This window comes from Amblyomma mixtum, chromosome 2, assembly GCF_055824585.1.
Source record: "Amblyomma mixtum isolate Tamu chromosome 2, ASM5582458v1, whole genome shotgun sequence".
NCBI lineage: Eukaryota > Metazoa > Arthropoda > Arachnida > Ixodida > Ixodidae > Amblyomma > Amblyomma mixtum.
This window is the reverse complement of record NC_143013.1, coordinates 24,690,732-24,700,348: the sequence shown is the minus strand read 5'-3', so window position 1 is coordinate 24,700,348 and position 9,617 is coordinate 24,690,732. Positions and strand designations below refer to the sequence as shown.

Below are 9,617 nucleotides of genomic sequence, written 5' to 3'. Positions count from 1 at the left end.
TCTTGACGGCTTTGTGCGCGAGAACCACCCGAGCAGGAGCCGGCATACGAGCGTGCCAGTTGCTCGCGTGAACATGCTGCCGTCGTACTCGTGCCGCCAGGAAAGTGACCTGATCGCGATGATTGGAGAGAGGCGTTTTCCATGGAATATAACAGACCCAAAATAACAACGGTGTGATCTGAAGGAATCTGTGTTTCAAGAGATCGCTAGTTGGGACTGTATTTCACAGGTGAGCGCGAGTTACCAGTTACCTGTCCTGCTATTTTTGAACTTGAGATGAAGAAGAAAGCAGTGCTGCATTTTTTTCGTTGAGATAGCAATCAGAATAACTTTACTGGGTTCCCATTTGATTGCAAGAATGATGCGTACAATTATATCTTTTTTTTTTAGTACTCTCAGAGCGTGGAACAAACTCGATGAATCTGCCGAGATTGTGGCGTGATTTGTAGTGACCGGCCGGGTTGATAATGCATTGTGGAACAGCAGCGCAAAACACAAAATGTGTAGAAGTAGACACAGGGCACAGAAAGTAGACGCATGTAGTCCGTGTTTAATTCTTTCGCATGAAGTTTTCGAAAACGCCTTTCTCAGGCGCCCTTCTCAGCCAGTCGATCATCCAGCGCGGTTTCTCTGCGGTGGCGGCTGGTCGGCCGAGTCAGAATCGAGCAAGGCTGCACCTCAGCCGCCGCGCACGATCATAGTTCGTCCGGCATTCTGCAAAACCGCCAGTAGCTACGACAGCGCAAGGTGTCTCCAGTTTCCGCGGCTGTGCACACGCACGGAGGAGAGCGCGCGAGCGAAGGCAGAGAAGCGCCGGGGAACGCGATTGAGGTGGTTTTTCCGGTGTGACAGAGTTTGTGAACAAGCGGCGCACATGTGGCCAACACAGGCTGGCGGGAGACAGCGACATGTTTACCCTCTGTTCGTGTTGACGTGGTGTGACAGGATCGCCAACCCGACGAAAACACTGTTTTGTCGGACGGGTTGGCGGACTGTTTCCGCAGTGTGACTCGGCCTTTAGTGGCCGGTTGTCAGCGAAGCTGAGAACAACCAAGACAGCGGACGAGAAAACGACGAGCGGCGAGCAGTGTGTGTGGGGTTGCTCGACTGTGCGGATGCGCAAGCAAGATGGAGCGAGGTGTATGAAGCTGCGAGCGTGCATTTATCTTGTAAATAAGTTTTCGTTGTATATATAGTCATCTTTTGTTTTCAACGTACGCGTTCAACAGTTTTTCCAATCAATGTGTATGATGAGTGGAGAGCGTGTAATGAAGCACAGAAGTGAATTTATCACACGTGTAATTACGCAATTCGCCCAGAAAAATCCGAGGCGCCTACAGTTGCTGTTCAAGGAAGACTGACTGAGTGACTGTAGTTGCGTGTTTGCGAACATATTGTGCTGTGTGCTGGTCATCAATCCGGGTGAGTCGAGAACCCGTATGCAGGAAGACTGAGCACTCTTCTCCACGAAGTGATATAGCATCTTTTTGCATTTTTTATTAATTTTAGTTGTTTCTTCGTTGATAAACTCCAATGTACCTCTCCTAGCCGCGCTTTAATTTGCTGTTTGTAATTTTTCTTTCATGTGTGCATTTTGTTTAATTTTTATTTATATATAAATAAATAAATTTACTCCGCAAATAGCGCCTTTTTGCTACGAACATACCCCCCCCCCCCCCCCCCCCCCCCCCCCCCCCCCCCCCCCCGGGGCACCAACGGCCCCCCCCCCTGCAAAAAATTCTGCGGACGCCCTTGCTTCTGGTAATGTTTTTGACTTACGGCCTTGTGGAATACGCTCACCGGCCTCCTGCCTGTCAAGTCCCGATGTGTGACGTTTTGTTGCGAAAATTCGCACTTCCCGCGCTTACTACACGGCGATTAGTCATTTGCGCCCACGTACGTCGGCATGTACTCTAAACGCGACTACGCCTACAAGGGAGTAAAAAGAAGTAACCTGTCCTCTAGCACTACCTTAATGCGCTAGAGGACAGCTGTACTCCCTTTTTACTCCTTTACCAAACTAGGAGCTGCGTCCATCGACTGTCACGCCACCTGTGGTATTCGGTCGAACCGCTCGGGGCTGTTTAAAACAGGGACACAGTGGAGAAAGAACAGTTGCTGGGGCGCGACCAGTAGATGGCTGCGCAGCTCGTATAGTGGCGCCTCATTCTGCCGCACCTGCATAATCTGGCCGCTGGGCTCGATCGAGTTTTGGTGTTCACCGTCTCGTCCTCCACGAGTGCTTCTTGCTGCACGCGTGTTGCAGCAGGTCTTGAAAAGCCTGTACTGCGCTAACCGGCCCGCCTTGAAATCCTACGCAGAGCTCGCGTTTGATTGTGGGCCCTCTGTAATGTCGCATTTTTTTTCGGTGGTATGATGGCGAGTCGGCACAAAAGCGGGAAAATAACATTAGTCAGATAACAGCTTCTCGCTACAGCAGCCTCTGTCGAAACATCGCCACTCGCTGCGCGCTGGTTTCATAAATGGGCGAATGGTGAATAAAACAGAAACCACCATTTCTCTCCCCCCCCCCCCCCCCCTCCCTCCCTCCCTCCCTCCCACTGGAGGGCGCCTAGTAGTCGGTGTGCGAAACGTTGCGCCCACCTACGAAGGCACCGGAGCATTCGGAGCCACGTCACGCGGGTAGTTTGCTCTTGCGGCTGCAGGGATATTATTTCCGTTTTCTTTGTTTACTTTTCCGCGCGCTTGATTTGTGTGCGTTCGCACAATGCCGCCCCTGAGGCGACTGGCCGGGTTTGGTCTTGGCCGACGTGGGGCCATTATGTCTTTCCTTCCTCCATCTCTTTCAGATGGGTCCGGGTAAGTAACGCCGCCGAACGCGGAATTATATCCGAAAACCATACCACCGGGCATGCCTTCTCTGCTCCGTATATTCACGCGAATGCATAATCAGGATCCTTTGGGGAGTAAGGAGACTGTTATTAAACTGGTTATTGGTAATCGCGCAGGTCGTACCCGGTAATACCTGACCCGCTTGTTGCGACCGTGTCGGATTTGCGAGGCCGTTCTTCAGCGCAATGCGCGGCACCCCCCCCCCCCCCCCCCCCCCCACACACACACACACAAAGAGGTTGACCGTCTTTACTGCTAGAAATGGGCCGGCTAAAATCTCTGTTTTTCATTAAAAAGCTCGTTCTCTCTTTCTTTCCCTATCTCTAGAAATGGTCCTCGACTAATGCGCTTGTCTCGAGCGCTATATATGAGGAGGTGGACGAATAGCGGGCTCTTTCACTGATATCATAGGGGCTGGGAGGATGTGCGTTTGAGGGAGTCGTTACGCATAGGTTCTCTCCTTGCAAGGCAAAAGGGCTCGGAAATGGTGGCGCCGTTTGCCCGAGGCCAGTCGCATGCGTGCGATGGATGCGTGGCATTTATTCGACCGTGCTTTGCTCGCTGGCGCGCCCCGCTCGCGCACATTTCCACAGGACTGAATTCTTTGTGTGGAAGACCGTGTGTGTACGTGTGTGCAGTAAGTGCATGCGACCGGCCTTTCTTCACGGCGATGGTTCATTTTTTTTTTTCTGTTTGCTTGTTTGTTTGTACGATGTTCCAGTCTCGGCGGGCTCTGGCACGGCCGCCGGGAAATATTTCTGCGACCTTTGCACTTTTCTTTCGAATGCGGCCGTTACCACCGCCGGTGCGGCGGGCTCGCGTGGAGCGCATTTTCTCAAAGGGGCCAAGGACTCCCTCCGCGTCGAAACGGCGCTCCGCGATGCATTCTTCTCCGTTCGTATAACGTGCGCGCCGAAGAAAGAAAGAAGAAAGATAGAAAAAAAGCAGTGGCGAGAAAACAAAGCGTCTCCAGCGATGAGCCTTTGCGTCCCAACTACCCTTTCTTCGATGTATTTTCCCATTTTGTTTTGTTTTTCCGCTTTTTGTACTTTTCTCCCCGTACGACCGATGACCGTTCGTTCGGACGATTATGCGAGCGGCTGGCGGCGTCCTTTTTTTTTTTTTTTCCTCCTTTGTTTGGCATTCGACGGAAACGCTCTAGACCTTGCAGCTGCAGCGGCGGCGGAGTGGCCCGATATTTTTCTCTCCCCGAGGTGTATTCTGTCCGGGATCGAGCGTTGCTGATGGTTTGTGACCTCTGGCGTCTTCGCCTTTGCTTTGGGGCTCCATCCCCATAACGGCGGTGCCGTGGAGAACGAGAAAACCCCCGCGCGCGCACACTTCAATGGCAGCGACTGGCTACTTGCGTTTGCTGATACGCGCGGTCCCTGTGTGCTTACGAGGCCGTTGGGTCGAACGAGAATGCATGGCCGACCGGTTCCGAAGTATTGAACTTTTTTTAAATTTTTGTTTTGCTGGTTTGGCAGGTCAAGTTTAGACGAGAAAAATCGCTTCTCTATACGCTCCATAATGTAGGTTCTGTGTGGTTTCCTCAATAATTTGCGTCCGTAAAATTTTAACTCTGCGGGGCCGGCGCCAGCTGCGATAGGAACGACTTGTTCTGCCATAACAAAGGACAGTGCGTGTAATGGTTATCGTTATTCGCTGCTTGGCAGTTAAAGGGGGAACGCTTGAACGGACATTGAGGACAGCTACATCCAATCACTGTTCTGAGTTAAAAAACAAACAAAAAAAAACATTTTGTAGCTCTCTCCGGGTACGTCAACATTTGCCCGCTAGCAAAGGACGCATTTATGGCTGATAAATTTGAATTTGAATTTTTTTTTCTGCCACCTGATTCATACTTTAGACATGTACACCGAAAAGGATTGGTCGTCACCGTTTTGTAGTGAATCGTGGCATAACCTTGTCTTCGGGATACGCGCCAAAAAATCGATCTCGACGCACTCATGTTAGTTGCGAAATCGGCCGGGGATGGCGACACCTGTAGTCGTCAGCTTGATTCTTTCAACGCATCTTGTAGGGAATGCGCATTGTGATGTATTCATATGCGAGCAACTGCTCGTCTATATGATTCTCTTATATTAACCACAGTTGTGCGATATTCTTTGGAAGGCAGACTCGGGAAGCTGTGTGTTTGATTAAATTAAGCTCAGCGCCGCGGAAGCAGAGTAGCATACCGCGTTACGACCCCCGGACACCATTGTTATGTCCCACGAACTCCATGAGGGTGTTGACGAACATCTTTAAAGTGTTGATGAAAGCTGCCCGAGGGTGTTAGTCGTGGGACAAGAGGGTTGCGCCTTTAGGTGCCTAAAAAAAATAGGTGCCTGCGGCTCCTAGCTCCCTGGTTCGGCTTTGCCGCATTCACCGCGGGGAGCTGGAGAGCTTGGTGCGCGCTGCCAGCGCTTGAGCCCCTTCGATATGCAGGCACGCTCCGCTCGTTCTTTTCTTTTTCTCGCGGCCTTCGTTGCGCGGCTGCGGACGCGACGGATTCGCTTCGGCCGCCCTTGCGAGCAATAGCGCGCGCTGCCCTTACGCGCCGGTGGGGCTTCCCCTCCATGCGGGGCCGCCCGTTCCACGTCGTGCCGTCCTACTTTCGCTGCGGGCTGGCACCGTTATACACTGTTCTCTCCTCCTGCGCGTATGCGCGCCAGGGATCTTCGGCGTTCTCTCGTTTCTTATCTACGCGTGTAGCTGCGCGCTGGTCTTGGCGCTCTTATGGTTCTTCTCGTCCGTACATTCTCTCATCACGCGCAGAGCCGCGCAATGGAGCGCTGCGCGCTGATCGGCGCGTAGCCCGATTCTCAGTGGCGGTGTGTACCCTCGCCTTCACGCGCGAATTTAATTCTCAGTCGCGGGCCTCGCCGCGTCTTTGCAGAGTTGAAGGGCATTCCTGTCAGTAGCGGATTTAAGAGTGGCTGGGGCGGTGGTGGTCGCTTCCCTTCAGCGAGAAATTTTCTTTAGAAACAACTCGAACCGCAATCTCGACGCGGAAAGGCTTATCCCCCCCCCGTTCCGCCTCTTATGGGAGTGGCGCATAAATCCTTCAATGATCTCAGTGGATTCCTTCCGGTATTGTCGTTGACGATAGGCGACTGTAACTGCGTTGTCTGAATAAATACTTCGACTTTGGTGGTGAAAGGTGGGGAGCGCGGTGCGTGCAATTGTCTCTTTCAACGAGGTCACCGTCGTTGCATTGCGATGGCGGAAGTGGGATTAAAAATTTGAGGTGACACGTATAAGCTCCGCCTTAAGGGTACACTGCAAACCGAAAAACACCCGGATAGGAGTAAATGGCTCATCGCGTAGCGCACTCCCGAAAAGGGGTTTTTATACTCCTCAGAATAGGAGTATATCGTCTACTCCTCTGCTTGAAGGGATACTTTCGGAGTGCTAGAAGGGGTAAAGTGTTACCGCTCTGCAGACGGGAGTTTATTTAGGAGTAAAGTTGTGATCACAAAGGAGTTAGCATGGCAATTAATAGAAGTATTATATACTCCTTTGCAGCTACTTTTATAGTACATTTCAGGAGTACGTGCCTGTTCCTTTTAAATAGTTTTGACAGGAAATTTTTGGAGAAATTTTTCTTACTATAGGGTTACATTTATGATTCCCAGATGAGTATATTACTTCACTTGATGCGGAAGCCGATTTGAAATAAAGTATTCGTATGGAAGGCTCATTTTAGAGCTTGATATTCCAGGATAAATGCGTCGATGAACTTACAGTGATTTATTTCAAACAATATTTTATTGGGTACAAAACATTTGAGACATGTGTTCGGCAGCTTGCTTTCGACGGTTACAGAGAACCAACGTCTTGGCCCCTGTAGAAAAGAAGAGTGCCTTAACCCACGCTGTCTTTGGGTACATAATTTAAATACCCAAAGGAATGAAAATAGAGATGCCACACTTGAAAGCAATGAGGGAACCTTGAAATGCTTCGCTGTCAACATACAGGCTCCTTCTGAAAGAAAGATTAGAAAAACAAATGCATCAGTGGAATTGCACCTCTAAGCTTGAAGTATGACGTGCTTCAAGTGTAGAAGTCAACCGTTCAGAGTGCAGTTTTCAATAAAGTAGGTATTATTGAAGTTTAAACGTTTTTCATGACAAAAGATTAGCTAGCAGAACATAGTAGGTAATCAACTAGCTAATACATACCTGTACCCTGTCGGATGACAGCGGCTAAACGCGGTTTTCAGGGAATCACAAATTCCAGAGAGCCGCTTTCGTAAACGTTAAGGCAATACGGCGAATGGGAAGCAGCATCGACAGGGAACATTTTTTCCGCAAAGCATAAAACTGAAAAAAAATAAAATGGTCTTACTGAGGCACTTGCGCATTCGCGCTGCCTTTGGCTGCGTTCCTGCACCGAAAGAGGCCTCGAGATATAATTTTTTTTTACTTGTCAGAGGTTCCTCATGCTTTTCAGGCACCATATCAGAACCAATTACTGAAATCAAAACATGCAAACAAAAGACAGCGCTTTGCATACACGCAGCGGAAGCTTACATGCAATTTCCTTGATGGGAGAGCCCGCAGATACGCATTTTCAGGACGTCCTCATTCTGTGTATAGGCCAAAGGCAGGGCAAGGGTGACTGACATAGCAGGCATTGTTAGGAATAGAAAGCTACCACCAGACCCACCCTCCCGCCGCCACCTGTCTTCTGTTAAGCTTTGCCCTCACATTCGTGGTCAGGGTTCAAAAGAAAACATTCTAGACAGGTCTATCTGGCTGGGTAAGGAATATACTTTCGGGAAAGAACGCCAACCAGAAAAAAAAAAAAACATGTTTGGGAATCTTCTTGGTTCTTTCAGCAGGTGTGACTGCGAGTGAGTCACAGCTTGCCTTTTTTAAGCCTTCTGTTAGTCATCCGCCGGGTCACTGATCGTGGACAGTTGATGCAAGGATAGTTCCCTCGAAGTCAGTCTTGTCAACCCGCGCTTCCTTCCTTGTTCATTTGTTTGGCATCCGCTTTGTGCTGCTTCAGTTTTTCTGGGAAATGCTTGGCTTTCGCAAATGTACTACGTCCAGCACGAGCAGGGGTTCTCGTACACTGGCGTAAGCTTTATTCTTTTTCTTTCGCTGCCTTCCTGGGATCAGCAGTCTGAACCGGAACGCTTGCCTCCACGAGTTTCATATAATGGAATGTGTTCGGAAACTGCACGCGAAGTGGAAACTTCTTTTAACATTTTTCAAATGCGAAGAGCTTACAAGATACCACATTTTGGAACTAGACACCTAACCATCCAGAAAAGGCAGCGTTCAGTATGGTTGAAACCTCATGTCCGCTGCCGAAAATCGCTGCAACGTTAAGATGCCACCAACTCGGAAAATGTAACAGTTTAGCTAATCTCCGTGAGCGCTAAGGCGTCGCCATGTCCTGTGCTATGACTGAAAAGAATAAAATCGCTTGCATTGTTTGCATAACAAGGCCCTCTTAAAACACAGGAAAGGAAGCAATCGATTAGGGCACGGTTCTCAGCACTGTTCGTAATAACGTGACAAAAATTCACAGACCCCAAGGCTGTGCATTTTCACCTGTCATTGCCTGTACAGCTTTTCCACATTCATGGGGCGTGAACGCATGAAGAAAATTTGGTCCCTAGAAGAACTGACCGTACTTCCAGCTGTACATGTTAGCGTAACAGCCACGACTGCAGTGCCACACTCTTTTTTTCAGTCGCAGGCAACAACAAATTTCTCAGATACTTACTTCATGCCTGCTGTGTGAGTTGGCTCCACCGGACCACAATGAAGCCTTTGCTGTTTTGCTGTTCTCGTTAAGCCTTTCATCTCGGCGCACCCGTGGTTCACAGCAAGTCTACGCACACTGAAAAGGGAGCGGCGTTAAGTGCATGCGCGTCTATGGCATCAAAGGAGAGTTTAATACTGCTTACCAGAACACACGACGATGATAATCCGGTCTTTAGTATTCTTGCAATACAGAGAAAGAACGAGGGGCCGACGATGTCGAGAAAACTGGTGCGTCACACACACATCGCCATGTCGGCGCGGCGAAACGGCAGCAGCCAACACTTGTATGCTGCGTACACACTAAACAATTTCTCACCCTTAAGGGTGCAAATCAGTTTGTCCCCAGACGAACACCCTTTGCACCCAAATGGGTGCTCGAAAAAGGGTGCTGAGATAGGGTGCAGACATCAGCACCCTTAAGAAAGGGTGCACAGCATGAAATTTTGAAGGGTGTAAAGGTTGCACCCTTACTAAAGGGTGCTATTTTAACCATAACACCCTTCAAAATGGGTGTTGGAAGGGTGCTCCGCATTGATTCACCAAACAAGCAATAGGCTAGGATTGATGCAAGACAGCAAATGCGTCCATATATGTAGAATGATCGAATCTGCAGACAATGCTGGTTGACAGGCCACTGCTGGCAACACATTGTATAATGTTCTATAGCTACCCAGTTTTTTGGATCACATGCATGCCAATCGAGGGCACCTCCATGCACACATGCATGTGCCGGATATGCTTGGTCACCATCCAGACATGCCTGCAAGGAAAAATTCATTACGGAAAACAATGCTGACCACTTCAATAGTAACATACACTTCCTTGACAACACAGGCAGATAACCCATCATACAGCAGGGCCACATTTTCCTCATTTGAGGCATGTGCGGCACACGGAGCCTTGTATATATGCATATCAGAGTGCACATGAGTGAGTGCATATGAGGCTATAGTTTTGGCATAGCAGAGCAAATTTATT

General features: G+C 49.4%; 1 protein-coding gene and 1 long non-coding RNA gene across 4 annotated transcripts in view; one reads left to right on the top strand and one right to left on the bottom strand.

Annotated features, from left to right (window-relative positions):
• The window catches only part of PlexA (plexin A), a 329,472-nt gene that overhangs the window by 110,274 nt on the left and 209,581 nt on the right, over positions 1–9,617 (top strand). The gene's annotated exons all lie outside the window — the stretch shown is intronic.
• LOC149358719 (uncharacterized) lies at positions 6,606–8,825 on the bottom strand. Its single transcript, XR_016288238.1, has 2 exons — positions 8,599–8,825; positions 6,606–6,843 (listed from the first exon to the last, which is right to left on the bottom strand). It is a non-coding gene; the product is annotated as an uncharacterized LOC149358719 (long non-coding RNA).